General features: G+C 42.3%; 1 long non-coding RNA gene across 1 annotated transcript; it reads left to right on the forward strand.

Moving 5' to 3' along the window:
• The first annotated feature begins 7,475 nt into the window (after positions 1-7,475).
• Positions 7,476-13,885, forward strand: LOC130681866 (uncharacterized). Its single transcript, XR_008995075.1, has 2 exons — positions 7,476-8,035; positions 11,532-13,885. It is a non-coding gene; the product is annotated as an uncharacterized LOC130681866 (long non-coding RNA).
• Positions 13,886-14,093: the final 208 nt, after the last annotated feature.

The following is a 14,093-nucleotide window of genomic DNA, read 5'->3' on the forward strand; positions in this document are numbered from 1 at the left end:
CAAACACCATTTTCTAACCTAGAAGGAGAAAAATTACTAGAACTTTGAAAACCAAGTTAGTCAGCCACTGTTAATTGTAGTGACCTTTAGTTAGCCAACCTCAATCAGTTAAGCTTCTCTTGCTAGAACCACCCTAAACATTCCAAAAGTAATTTTATCTAACCAGACCCCCAGGATGTGGCGTCAGCCGAAAATTTATGTGTCTATGGAAAAACACTGTATTGTGACTGTAGAAAATACTGCCCCTTTGAAAATGCTATAAAAACTTCTGGCTTTGTGTGTTTGGGGTCCTTGTTGAGACCCGCTGCGTCGGGCTAACGCATGGACCCCATCTAGCTGGCCTCTGAATAAATTCCTCTTGTTTGTTGCATCAAGAGACGCCTTCCGTGAGTGATTTGGGGCGGCGTCCTCCTCTCGGAGAATCCAACATAACTAATTATGTCCATGAAAAGGAGTCACCCACTAAGGGATTCCTGAGTTACTAGAAACAGGAAGTAATCTGCATACCTAACAGGATGAACTTTAATATAGTTTAGCTAAATCTTCGGCTCAAGTTAAAAAGGAGTTAGATTCATTTATTATGAAAGGGCTATTAGTAACAAATAGAAGAATAATATAGACTTCATATTGATTTTATAGCAGGAGATTTCTAATAACATAAAGAGATGAACATGCTATATTTATGAGTATAAAATACTATGTAGTATTCAGAAGTCATGTGGCACTTATCTTAAGCATCTTTAGTTGGTTTTTATTCTTTCTGAATAGTAGTTTCAAGTCTTAAAGTTTTGCAGGCATATTCAGGGTCTTGAGCTTTGGTGCTCTGTGCAATGGGTTCTTCTTTACCTGTGTTGTCTGATTGGTCTTGGGAAGAGTTTTTCCAGGCCTTTTCTCTGGAGTGGTGAATCCAGGCTTCGATACCTGTGACTTTGACAGCAGTAGGAGAAGAGAGTATAACAGTGTGGGGCCCTTCCCAGACTGGATTAAGTGTTGGAGAATTAGAAGGAATTATCTTAATTAGGACTTGATCTCCTGGTTCAAAGATTGGTACCCCAGGGGTTCTATTTTGTCTTTCAGTGAGATTTTGAAGGAATGCCTGGAATTTAGCAAGGTGTGTCACATACTGAGTTATTTCTGTGACTTCTCTGACCATGATTAAATTATTCTTTAAGAAAGGTCTTCCATAGAGCATTTCAAAGGTCTTAACCCAAAATTTTGGGAGTGTTTCTTATTCTTATTATGGCTAATGGCAGTAGATCAGGCCAGGGCAAGTGAGTTTCTTGTGACAGTTTCCTTAAATGTCATTTTATGATGTCATTAGTCTTTTCTACTTTGCCTGAGGATTGCAGCCTCCAGGCATAGTGTAAATTATACTGAAAACCAAGGGCCCAGGACACTCTTTGAGTGATGGCTGTTGCTTTTCAGCAACAAGAAGGCGGGGGGGGGGGGGATGAGCAGGACCAGCCTGTTATCCCCGGGGCTGAGCGAGAGGGCAAGTGTCGGCGGCTTGGACACCCTCCCCTGAGATCCGGGGAAAAACAAAACCACACCAAGCCGGGAGATGTGTCAGCCTCAAGGGCGCAGCAAAACTCAGCTGTATTGCATCAGAAGCTTGATTATATAGAGGAAAAGGTGGGAGTAGTAGAAGCCAATGGTAACTGATTATCTATCTCATCTGTCACTAGGCAGATTTTAGGTTAGGTGGGGAGGCGGAGTAAGGGCTAGGAGCCCGCGCGCAGGAACTCAGTTGAGCCCCAAATGCGGAAGTAATGAGGGAGGGTGGAAATTTCCAGACTGCGGCCTTTTCCTGGTCATGAGCCTAAAAGAGGTGAAAGGTCCCAACAATGCCTGCTATAAATGCTGGGCCACTGTCACTTTGTAATCCTTGGGGCATCCCAAATCAGGCAATAATTTCATGTAAGAGTACTTTTACTACTTCTTTTGCTTGTTCAGTTCTACAGGGGAAGGCCTCGACTCATCCTGTGAATGTAGCTATCCACACAAGGAGATACTGGAGACCTTTTGCCTTTGGCATATGTGTGAAATCTATTTGCCAGTCTTCTTCTGGGTATCTGCCTGCTCGCTGTAAGCCAGGAGGAGCGGCTTTTTTATTTAATGGGCTATTTCTTTGACAAATCTCACAGGCTTTAGTGATTTGCGCTATTGTCTTTAATAGACTACTGCCTGCAAAAATACTTTTGGCCATCTGATAGGTATTTTCTATACCTAAATGGAAAGTGTGGTGTAAAGTTTTAAGAACTTTCCAATCTGTACCCTGAGGTAAATAAATTTTGTCATCTTCTGTCTGAAACCAACCAGAGGGAAGGAGAGAACCGCCTTTGGAGAGGCCATCTTGCAGCTCTTTTTTACTATAGCAGGGGATAATATTAGCTGGCACACCTGTCTGTAAGAGAGGGGCTTGGATAGGTGCCTTATAAGTTTCTCGAGCTGCCTCTTTGGCTTTTGTATCAGCTCACCTGTTTCCTTCTGTTATTTCATCTATTCCTTTCTGGTGGCCTCTGCAGTGAATAACTGCTACTTCTTTAGGCTTATGCACAGCTTGAAATAGCTGGTTAATTTCACTATGGTATTTGATAGGAGAACCTTCAGAATTTAAAAAGTCTCTTTCTTTCCATATGGCTGCATGGGAATGCAGCACTAGGGAGGTATACTTAGAGTCAGTATATATATTGACTCTTTTTCCTTTTCCTATTTCAGGGGCCCAAGTGAGGGGCTATTAATTCTGCCAGCTGGGCACTCGTGCCTGGTGGAAGTGGTTGGCACTTGATAGTATCCCACAGAGTGACAACTGCATAGCCAGCTTTCTGCTGGCCTTGCTCAATAAAGGAGCTGCCATCTGTGAAGAGGACAAGCTCTGGGTTCTTTAGTGGGGGTGTCTTTTAGGTCTTCTCTGGCAGAATAGTTTAGGGCAAGGACCTGGTGGCAGTTATGTTCAGGTCCTACACTCATGAATTCAGGTAGAAAAGTGGCTGCGTTTAGGGTGGAGCATGTCTGCAGCTGGGTGACAGGGCCATCAACGAGGAGTGACTGATATTTTAGTAGCCTGCTGTCTGACAGCCACAGGTTTCCCCAGATGTTTAATAAGCTGGTGATGTTATGGGGTGCATGCACTATTAAATCTTTTCCCAGGGTCAGCTTTGTGGCTTCAGGTACTAACAGGGATACAGCTGCCACAGATTTTAGACAGTGTGGCCAGCCCTTAGCTACTGGGTCCAGATCTTTGCTTAGATAGGCTACAAGCTGCTACATTTCTCCTCGAGGTTGAGTTAGTACTCCCAGTGCCACTCCCGATCTCTCAGTCACAAATAGGTTAAACCGGTTTCCAGTGGGCAGGCTTAAGGCAGGAGCCGGGAGTAGGGCTTTCTTCAAAGCCTCATGAGCTTTAATGGCATCAGGTTAACACTGGAGTTTTATGGTGCCTTCTTTTTGGGCTTCTTTAATGAGTTGGTAGAGGGGTTTGGCTAACTCTCCATATCTGGGGACCCAAATTCTGCAATATCTAGTGATGCCCCAAAATTCCCTCAGTTGCCTGATAGTAGAGGATAATGGGTGGCAGAGAATAGGCTGTATTCACTCTTCTCCCAGGGCTCTGGTTCCCTGAGAAAGGTTAAGGTCTAAATATTTTACTTACTGCTGACTGATTTGTGCTTTCTGTAGGGAGACTTTGTAGCCACAGTCAGCTAGAAAGTTTAGTAATTTCTGAGTACCTTTTTGACACTCTGCCTCAGTGGTGGCACAGAGCAGTATATCATCCATATATTGGATGATTTCCTCTTCCCCTGAATTAAAGGAAGCTAGGCCTTTAGTTAAGACTTGCCCAAAAGATGTGGGCTATCTCTAAATCCTTGGGGCAAGACTGTCCAGGTTACTTGAGCTGAGGGATTTATAGGATCCTCAAAAGCAAAGAGAAATTGGGACTCAGGTGAAAGAGGGATACAAAAGAAAGCATCTTTTATGTCTAGAACAGTAAACCATGTTGTTCCCTCAGGAATCCTGGATAATAGGATATAGGGATTAGGTACTACTGGATGTAGGGGCACAACTGCTTCATTAATGGTTCACAGGTCTTGTACAAGGCACCAGCTGCTATCTGGCTTTTGTACTCCTAATATGAGAGTATTGCAAGGGCTGTTACAGGCTATTAAGAGGCCTTGAGCCTTTAAGTTATTCTTTAAGTTATGGCTTTAAATCTTCACGAGCTTCTGGTTTTAAGGGATACTGCGTTTTATGAGGGAAGTAATTAGGGTTTTTAAGATGAACTTGTACTGGTTGGGCTGATTTTGCTTTTCCAATGATTCCATAAGTTGCCCAGATTTCAGGATTAATATCTACTTCCACAAGGGGAAGATTTCGCTTATCTTTTTCTACATTCATATGTACAGAGGCTTGTACTTTAGAAAGTATATCATGGCCTAGAAGTGGTGTTGGACTTTCTGGGATTACTAGGAAGGCATGTGAAAATAGCATTGAGTCCCATTACAACTTAAAGACTGAGTAAAATATTTGGTTATTGGCCCGCCAGATATGCCTCTAATAGTAACTGACCAGAAGGAAGGAGGGACAGGATTATGGAGGAGGACCGAATAGGTGGCTCCTATATTGAGCAGGAAATCGATGGTGTGGCCTCCCACAGAGAGAATCACCTGGGGCTCCTGTGGAGTAACGATGGTGACAGGAGCCAGCATGGGAACCCCTAGGCCCCTTCAGTCTTGACTATATTGTTGCAAGTCTGACCCCGGTTGCCTACACCTCTGAGGGCAGTCCTGCTTCCAGTGGTCTCCTTGACAGAGTGGGCAGGGCGTTGGCAGTTTGGAGTCCCTACCCATAGGGTATTCTCTCTTAAAATGTTCCTCTCTGCCACAGAAGAAACAAGTGTTAGGGTGCAGGACTCCGGGGTTTCCCCAGAGAACAAACCACACGGACACGGAGATGTAAATCTAAGCAAAGCCTTTATTCAGCCAGCTAGCTGGGGCCAACAGCACTTCCCCTGACACGCAGGCCGAGTCCGAGCTGCCGACCCCCCAAGCAACTTTAGGTATGGATTATATAGGATTTCCACAGCCATTGCACCAAAGCCCACAAATTACCACAACCAATGAATTTGAAACACATCTCATACTTTAACTAATAAAATTGAAACGGGGACCCACCGCTTGCCTGACCTTTGCACGAGCATTCCTTAACGTCTTGTCACGAGTTTCGTCCCCCTTAGGGTATGGAAACTGGGTGGTTCTCGCTCTAGGGTGTTTCTTGCATTCCTTTACACAAGTCGCCGGAGGCCCGGTCCCTGGGGCTGGTCTCCTTTTCTCCAACTTTGGAGGCCCAAAGTTCACTCTCTGTAAGGCTATCGCTAATGCCTCTGCCTTTCGGTTATCTCTCCTGTGCGGGTCCCTCTTTTCCTCTTTGTCTCTATTATAGAAAACTGATGTGGTGACCTTCAGGAGGATTTCCAGATTTTGTTCTGGGCCATATGCCAATTTTTGTAACTTCTTCCTGATATCTGGGGCCAATTGGGTTATAATTTTATTTTTGAGAATGACTTGGCCCTCCGAGGATTCTGGGGACATATACGTGTGCTTCACCAGTGCCTCTCTGAGCCATTCCAGAAAGGCTGAGGGGCTTCGTTTTCTTCCTGCATCACAGCTGATAATTTAGAGTAATTTATAGGTTTTACTCATGCTCTTTTCAGTCCTTCTAAAATACAAGTTATAAAGTGGTTCCTGTACTAGTTATAAGCATCATCTGTATGTTGGCCCCAGTCTGGGTTAGTGAATGGCACTGCCTGACAGCCAGTGGGGACTTGGATTAGTTCCTCGGGAGATTTGCCACCCGCATTTATAGTATACCATTCATCTCCAAACTCTAGGGCTCCCCTTGAGACAGGGACCATAGATGTAGTCAGAGTAAGGTGAGGGCCTCTGGAGGGGGAAGCACAGGATATCTGCAGTCAGAGCAATGTAACTATATGCAAGGAAACCCACCATGCTAAAACTCTATGTTAAACATTGAGCTCTAGAATCATTCTTCAGTGTGATCAGTTAATGTTCCCCAGATAAAGAAGTGTAGCACATGTTTTATTATGCTAATCATTTGTAACCATGTGTAAGATTCACTTTAGCATACTAAAAGCCCAGGCCTATGTGCTGTCGTTCCTCCTTCAGATCCGACAAGGTGATTCTGCAAACTGAACAACTAACTTGGCATGCAGACCCAATTGTATATGGCATAGTAAAGGGCAGGAAGAATAACATCTTGAAGATAAGATTGCATTTTAACACACCTATGAAGTTCAAGAGGCAAGATTCTTTAGCAAGTAGACAATACGTCGGCCCACCTTGGGGGCTGGGCAGGCAGCCTTTTGATATGCTCCCAGACCAAGGCGCCAGTGTCCCAGAGAGAAATAAAGACAGGAAATTCTTCACAGTTAGGTTAATTTTTAATATTCAGGAACCACTTAACAAGTCCCCACCCCTAAGTTTTTTCATGTTCTCGAAAAATCCTCAACTGCCTATAAAACCCCCTAGACAACGCACCAATGACGGACTCTCCTGTCCCCTCCTGGCATGAGCCAGGAGCTCTGTCCTTTCATTTTATCTTTAAATAAAAGCCTGGACCTTACTCTCCTACCTTGAGTGTTTGTGCAGCTCATTCTTTGGCTCCACAAACAAAAACCCCGGCATCACACTTATCACTTTTTCTTTTTCCCCTCCGGTAAGGGTTTGGTTTAATAGAAACATAACATCCTTCCAGGCCAGCTCAAAAGATAAAGTAAGCCCTTGGAAGGCTTCTATGTATTTTTCTGGGTCATCTGAAAATTTACCCATGTCTTGTTTAATTTGCCTCAGATCTTGGAGGGAGAAGGGGACATGGATCCAAGTTGGTCCCCGCTCTCCACTGGCTACTTTCTGTAAGGGCAATAAGGATGGGTATAACTATCTTTCCTTCATCCCCTGGGAAGCCTGGTGGGGTGATTGGGCCAATGATGCTTGGGATAGTAGTTCTCTTGTAGTCTGACTTTTATGGTTCTCAGCAAGTGGACTTACATCTGGATAAAGTGGGCATGGCAGAGTCAATGGGGAGAAATTAGGGTTTGGAGTATGGTCTGGAATTTATCCACCTTTTTGGCATAGTCTTTTACTTTCTCTAAGGGCAAAGAAAGCTTGTACATATGGGGGTTCTGACCATTTTCCATCTTTGCGGTAAAATTAATCTAGCTGCATAACTGTATTACATAGTATACCTCTCTCAGAGGGCCAAGCTCCTCCATCAGAGAGTTTGTATTGAGGTCAAACTTGTGTGCAAAAGAAGATAAGGCACTTCTTTTTCAGGGTCTGGGGATCAAATTACTCCCAGTTCCTCAGAATGCATGCCAGAGGCATATCTGGCTTTAACCTTGAAGAGGATGCTCCCATCTGGAAGAGAGAGAGAGAGAAAGACAGGTGTCCAGTGTAAGAATGAGAATAAGTTAGCATAAGAGTAGCCATCTTAAGGGCCTAGAAGCAGTTTTCTGAAGTTGTGACTTAAAAGAAAAAAAAACTGGAACTGGGTAAGGCCTTGGAAAACAAGTTAATCATGAACACCGGGATGGGGGCAGCTGTGGCCTTCAGTCAGCTAACCTTGGTCAGTTAATCCTACATACCAAGCTTGTCGTGCAGAACCTCTCTAACAATTAAGGAGTAGTCTTATCTTGCTCTCGCTTAACCCCAGGATGTATGTCTTGCAAAGATAATGTGCAGCTGTGGAAAATTACTAAGAGTTAAGTGTTTTGAAAATGCTATATAAACCCTTGGTTTTGAGTGCTCGAGGTCCTTGTTGAGACCCGCTGCGTCGGGCTGACACTTGGACCCCAGCTAGCTGGTTCCTGAATAAATTCCTCTTGCTTATTGCATCAAGAGACGCCTTCTGTGAGTGATTTAGGGTAGCGCTCTCCTCTGGGAAAAATCCAACATTTGGGGGCTCGTCCGGGATCTGCGCTCACCCCGCTTCACTCCCGAAGTCGCTCTTGGAGGAAGAGGTAAGATTAGTGGCGCCTTGGGTTGTCTGTATTCTGTTTTCTGTTTTTCGGTGAGACCGGTCAGAATTCTGAAAGGGTACCCGTTGTCTGGCAGCCGTCCCGGTCCCGTGAGGGGTCGCGACTGCGGTCGGTAGACGTACTAGGAGAACCGCAGGCTGCAGCCCTGGGGGACGCCTCGGGGAGGTTGGGAGGCCAGGGACGCCTGGTAGCCTCCCGTCTGTTTTTCCGGCAAAGTGAACCTGATGAGATAGGGTTGGTTTTTGGGCGCCGAGAGTATCAACCCTCTGATTCCTTTCGGTTTCTGTTTGAGACTCTGAGGAGAACTAAACGCGGCCGCTGTGTGTCTAATTTGTGTGTGTCTTTGTTTTTTGTGTCTTTTACGTGTCTAATTATTGTTATACTGACAATGGGACAGACGCAGACGACCCCCTTGTCTCTCATGACAGACCATTTTTCTCAGACGTTAGGGAGAGAGCTCACAATTTGAGCACGGACATCAGGAAGAGAAAATTTCGTGTTTTCTGCACCTCAAGTGGCCATCCTTTAATGTTGGCTGGCTGCCGGAGGGAACCTTATCATTATGTCTCAGTCTGTAAGTTTGTGTGTCTAAGTGTGTAAATGAAAATATCTTTCTACCTCCGGATGGTATTAATGAAATTGATTTAAAGACAAGCGCTTGTGAAAATTAGGCATTCTAAAACTTCCAGAAAATCTGATGGAAAATGTTAAGCATTAATGCTAATTTGAGTTTGCCTGAGGCGGGCATGTCATTGTGGTTATCAGCTGCCAAAGTTTACTTAAAGTCATTTAAGTTGATGTTACCAGTTAAACATTTCAAGAAAATGCTCGAAGGAAAACTTGACTTTGTCTAATGTTTAGTAAAAGTTTTCTAAGTAATCTGGCATAGTTGCTAAAAATAAGTAAACAAGTGTAGCAAATAAACATCTTAATAATAATACTGTATTAATGTATAACAGTGTGTATGTATGCAAACAGCTTGAGAATTTTTGTGGTAACCAAAATTTTTAAAGTTTGCTAAGTTATATAGACATATTTTGTGCCTAATGAGAAATTGTGTTGTAAAGCACATTTCCAAAAATGATAATATATGTTCATAGATGAAGAATGCTAGTGTAACAGTTTACGGTGGCCTGTTTTTCAGTGTTCACTGAAAGTTAAAGTATCAAATGATTTTAAGTTCTAATGAAAACTACTTAAATAAGGAAAACATTTCTCTATGCTAAAAGATGTATGTTTTAATAAGAGAAGGTATAAAGAATGGAAACTCGTCTGCATGCTAAAGAATGTGTTTTTTGATAAAAGAAAGTGGCTTTGTTCTAAAGTGCAGCTGTTTGTTAAAGAGGGACGGAGAACAGAGACAAAGAGAGAGCAGTGTGGTGCAGCAGCGGGGTGCCTTTTGTTGTAGCGGATCCGCTCAGCCTGTTGCTTTGGAGGAAAGTCAAGATGTTTAGAGATAAGGCGGGACAAACCCCGGCAAGCCCAGGCATAATTCTCACCCGTTTATGTGCTTGAGACCATGGGGCAAATGAAGAATAAATTACTATATTCTTACAGATATAGTCATGCTATGTGAAATTAAAGCAAGTGAGTCTTGATATCAAGTGCACAGCAAAATTAGAATTTTGTTTCCAGTTAAAGAAAACTGTTTTTTGTTTTGTTTTTTTAACTGTTAGTCTGCTCTTAATGTTGAAAGATTGCAAAGAGTTCTCTAATTGTTTTATCAAAGCAGTTTCTCATGCTTAAAGTCTCAGTGAGTTGCCAGAATATTTTTTTTTAAATGAAATCTTAATATTAAAAAGACTAAAAGCTAAAGTTTGTTAACAACTGTGTAACCTTTATTTGCCTTTGAAATATTTTGTTATTGAAAACGACTGCATGGCATGAGAAATTGAATTATTTAAGTTAACAAACCAAAATTTATTCTTAAAAATTAAATTGTGTAGAATCTGGACAAGATTATGTTTCTCCCAGAAAAACAGGTTTCACTGTAAAAGTTTAGATAGGCAAACGTGTGACCACTTTTGAGGAAAGTTGTAATAGATTTTTTTGAGAACCACCAGGTCTTCTTGTTTAATTTATATGCTGTAGATATGTTTGTATGTTTTAAAAAAACATGGAGGACTCTCCATATTTTTTAATGCAAATGATCTTATAAGTTGCTATGCAAATTCTATTAAAAGCTCTATCTACTATTAAAGAGTAAAACATTCTTGAAGCTTTCAGAGAAGACCTGTAGACTTAAGCACTTTCTCTGCTTTTTTGTATCTGGTCTTGGACACTTATGCTGAGTTATGTTCTTATTATTTTCACTGTTTGTAAGCTATTAATTGTATATAATCTTTAAACCATCCAAATATCCAGCATACATTTCCATGTCACCACAACCCACTATTGATGCCATGAATGAAATAGCTGGTTAGAAAGCCAAAGGTCATCATTTCTCAATCCCTAAATGAAGAAGTAAGATGCCTGATCTCTTTCATCTCAAAGCATATTTCTGGTCAAATCTGAATATCTGTGTGAAGGAAAGAGACATTTAAATTTGAGATTCTGCTTAAACTTTTAAGTTGAATTTGACTATAGCCATATTCATTCTTTGTATGTATCTCTAACAGGTCTTTTGTATGCCTGGTGATATTATAATCTGCCTTGAGTTTGGACAGTTCTTTCAGCTAAATGTGAATTCTTATTGTAGCTTTTTTCCCCTCCTGAAGATGAAAGCAGAAAAATCTACCATCTGCTACCATTCTCTCAAGAATGCTTGGTAACATAGATTATTTTGACTTTGTATATATTGTCTTTAAAAACTGACAGCAGCAGTCTCCCCTGCTGCCCCACCTTTTTAAGATATCTCGTTTACTGTGCTGGGTATATAGACAATAAATGTGTAATGATAGACAGTTCTAAAAGAATTAAATGCAAAAAAGTGCTTTTACCTCTAGTTAACTCTGATATTTTCCAGAGGGCCCCTGGAACATGTCAGAAGAATTTTTTCTCATTAGAGAAAGTATTTGACTAATTTGGCTTATTTATCTGATATATATATATATATATTTACCAAGAAAGCACTGTCAAAGAGAATAATGCTAAACTTTGTTACTGAATGTTTTGTATTACAGAAATATCAGAATTTCCTTATATCAACTGTCTTACAGTGAGCTCTCGTCAGATCTTTGACCATTGTCATTTGTAAGTTTTTTGTCATTTATAGTCACTGTTTTGTTGTTCCTGGACTGGTAAAGAACTGGATTTCAGCAGAACAGGTATTAGTTGCATAAGATTACATAAACTAAAGAAGATGGTTTTGTGTCTTTTTGTTTCGAATGTTGCTGATAGTGTTTTGAGCTTGTTCTCTTAAGCTGACAACAGTTTAGTAGATGGCTGTCTTTATAAGCAGAATTGAGACATCCTTCTCTCTACCTGATCCCTACAGAGTTTAAAAACTTTTAGTGACTGTTTTTGTATTCCATGGCAGTATGTTTATTTGCACGAGTTTAGTAAGAATCTGCTTTCCTTGTGAGAAGACTAATTAAGAACACTGGTTATACTGCCAGGGCTTTGGCTGGAATGTCATACCTGAGAGACATGTGCATGGACTCAGATGTGAACAACTTTAAGGAACTAAGATTGACTTTATAGGGCCAACAAAGCCCCTTGGAAGAACTAGCCTAGTACCTTGCTTGCAGAGTTCCCAGCAGCCTTCCCAGGTGAGTAAAGAAAGTCGCTTCCTGGCAGGTGCAGAGACCTCGAGAAGAGAGGAATTCATCCAAATCTACAGGTACTGCAGGCAAAGCCTGATGGCAGGTCTGGCTTGGCTGTCTGGCCTCAAGAGGCCTTTAAAAGTTCAATCTGAGGTTCCTTGCAAAAAGTTCCAGCAAAGCATATTTAAAAGACCCTGTGTAATCAATTGCTCTTCTTGCTGCACTTGTGCAAATAATCAAGCCAGCTGTTAATTATTTTCTTAACCTGGTTACTTCTAATAAAAATGAAAGTGATTTTAAAGTATTGTTTCAATAATGCAGCCTCCTTCCAGAATAGAAAATCCAACTCCAGATGTTGCTACATAACCTAATAACACAATTTGTTTTATCTTGCCTAGAAGCCACAAAACAGCAAATAGTAATAGAAACGAAACCCAAGATAGAAGCGCCAGCCTTCTGAAGCCCTCTCAACTGACCAGTGATAGAGACCTAGCTGCACCCTTTACTGCGCCCCCTTCTCAGCACGAAGCAGCCAGAGCGGTCATCGCCCCTTTTCCCTAGCTGCAGCTAGAGTCTCTACCTGTAAAAGAGAGAATGAGACAGAGACCATAGGCTTAGACAGAATAAAGTAAGAGCCTCTAGAAGAGGCGGGGCGAGATATTTGCAATCAGAGCAATGTAACTACATGCTAGAGCTCCCCCCCTACTAGAACTATGTTAAACATGAAACTCTAGAATCATTCTTCAGTGAGATCAGTTAATGTTCCCCAGATAGAGAAGAGTAGCACATGTTTTGTTATGCTAGTCATTTGTAATCGTGTATAAGATTCGCTTTAGCATACTGGAGAGCCTGAGCCTGTGTGCTGTCTTTCCTCCTTCAGATCTGACTAAGTAATTTTGCAAGCTGAGCAATTGACTTAGCATACAGACCCAGCTGTAGACGACATAGTAAAAAGCAAGATTCTTTAGCAAATAGACAATATCTCAGCCCACCTTAGAGGCTAGGCATGCAATCTTTTGATGTGCACCCGAACCAGGGCGCCAGTGTCCCAGAGAGAAATCAAGGAAAGAAATTATCTTTAATATTCAAAGACCCCTTCCCCGTTACCCAGACTGACAACCGCGATTTATATAATAAGTTAAAAGCTCTTCAGGCAGTCCAAAGAGAAGTGTAGACCCAACTAAAAGCAGTCTATGAGCCCGGCACTTCAGAAGCAGCCCACCTGTTCCAAGTTAAAGACTTTGTGTTTGTAAAGTGACACCGAGCGCAGACTCTTGAGCCATGGTAGAAAAGACCCTACTTAGTGTTACTGACCACCCCAACAGCAAAGTTGACAAGATTGACACCTAGATCCACGCATCTCATGTGAAACCCGTTGTCTCAGCCGAGACAGCTGACGACCATCTCACGTAGAGAGCCCAACCTACTGAGAATCCTCTCCAGCTTAAAAATCACCAGAAGACCCCTAAAGTGACCAGGTGCATGTCCAGAGACACCAACGCCGTTTAGCTGACCCACACACCGTTCTCAAAAACTATTCCAAGATAACCACGTCAGCTAGACAAAGACAACCTTCAAAAGCTAAGACTGCGCCGTTCATATTGTGCCTTTCCCCTATTGCACTACCAAACAGATGACCTCTAATTTCATGATTGAAATAGTTACAAGAAGAAGAGGGGAATGTAAGAATGAGAATAAGTTAGCATAAGAGTAGCCATCTTAAGGGCCTAGAAGCAGTTTTCTGAAGTTGTGACTTAAAAGAAAAAAAAACTGGAACTGGGTAAGGCCTTGGAAAACAAGTTAATCATGAACACCGGGATGGGGGCAGCTGTGGCCTTCAGTCAGCTAACCTTGGTCAGTTAATCCTACATACCAAGCTTGTCGTGCAGAACCTCTCTAACAATTAAGGAGTAGTCTTATCTTGCTCTCGCTTAACCCCAGGATGTATGTCTTGCAAAGATAATGTGCAGCTGTGGAAAATTACTAAGAGTTAAGTGTTTTGAAAATGCTATATAAACCCTTGGTTTTGAGTGCTCGAGGTCCTTGTTGAGACCCGCTGCGTCGGGCTGACACTTGGACCCCAGCTAGCTGGTTCCTGAATAAATTCCTCTTGCTTATTGCATCAAGAGACGCCTTCTGTGAGTGATTTAGGGTAGCGCTCTCCTCTGGGAAAAATCCAACATCCAGCACCTGATCAACCTCTCTTTCCATGAGGGCGTCCCCTCGCCTTGAAGCCTCGGTGACAATGGTCAATCACCTCCTCTGCCAGGCCTACTGGATTTAACCACTCCTTACCAGCATGGCCTGCACCTTGCCTTGATTCCCCTCTTGCCTTC

The sequence above is a fragment of the Manis pentadactyla genome, chromosome X (assembly GCF_030020395.1).
Source record: "Manis pentadactyla isolate mManPen7 chromosome X, mManPen7.hap1, whole genome shotgun sequence".
NCBI lineage: Eukaryota > Metazoa > Chordata > Mammalia > Pholidota > Manidae > Manis > Manis pentadactyla.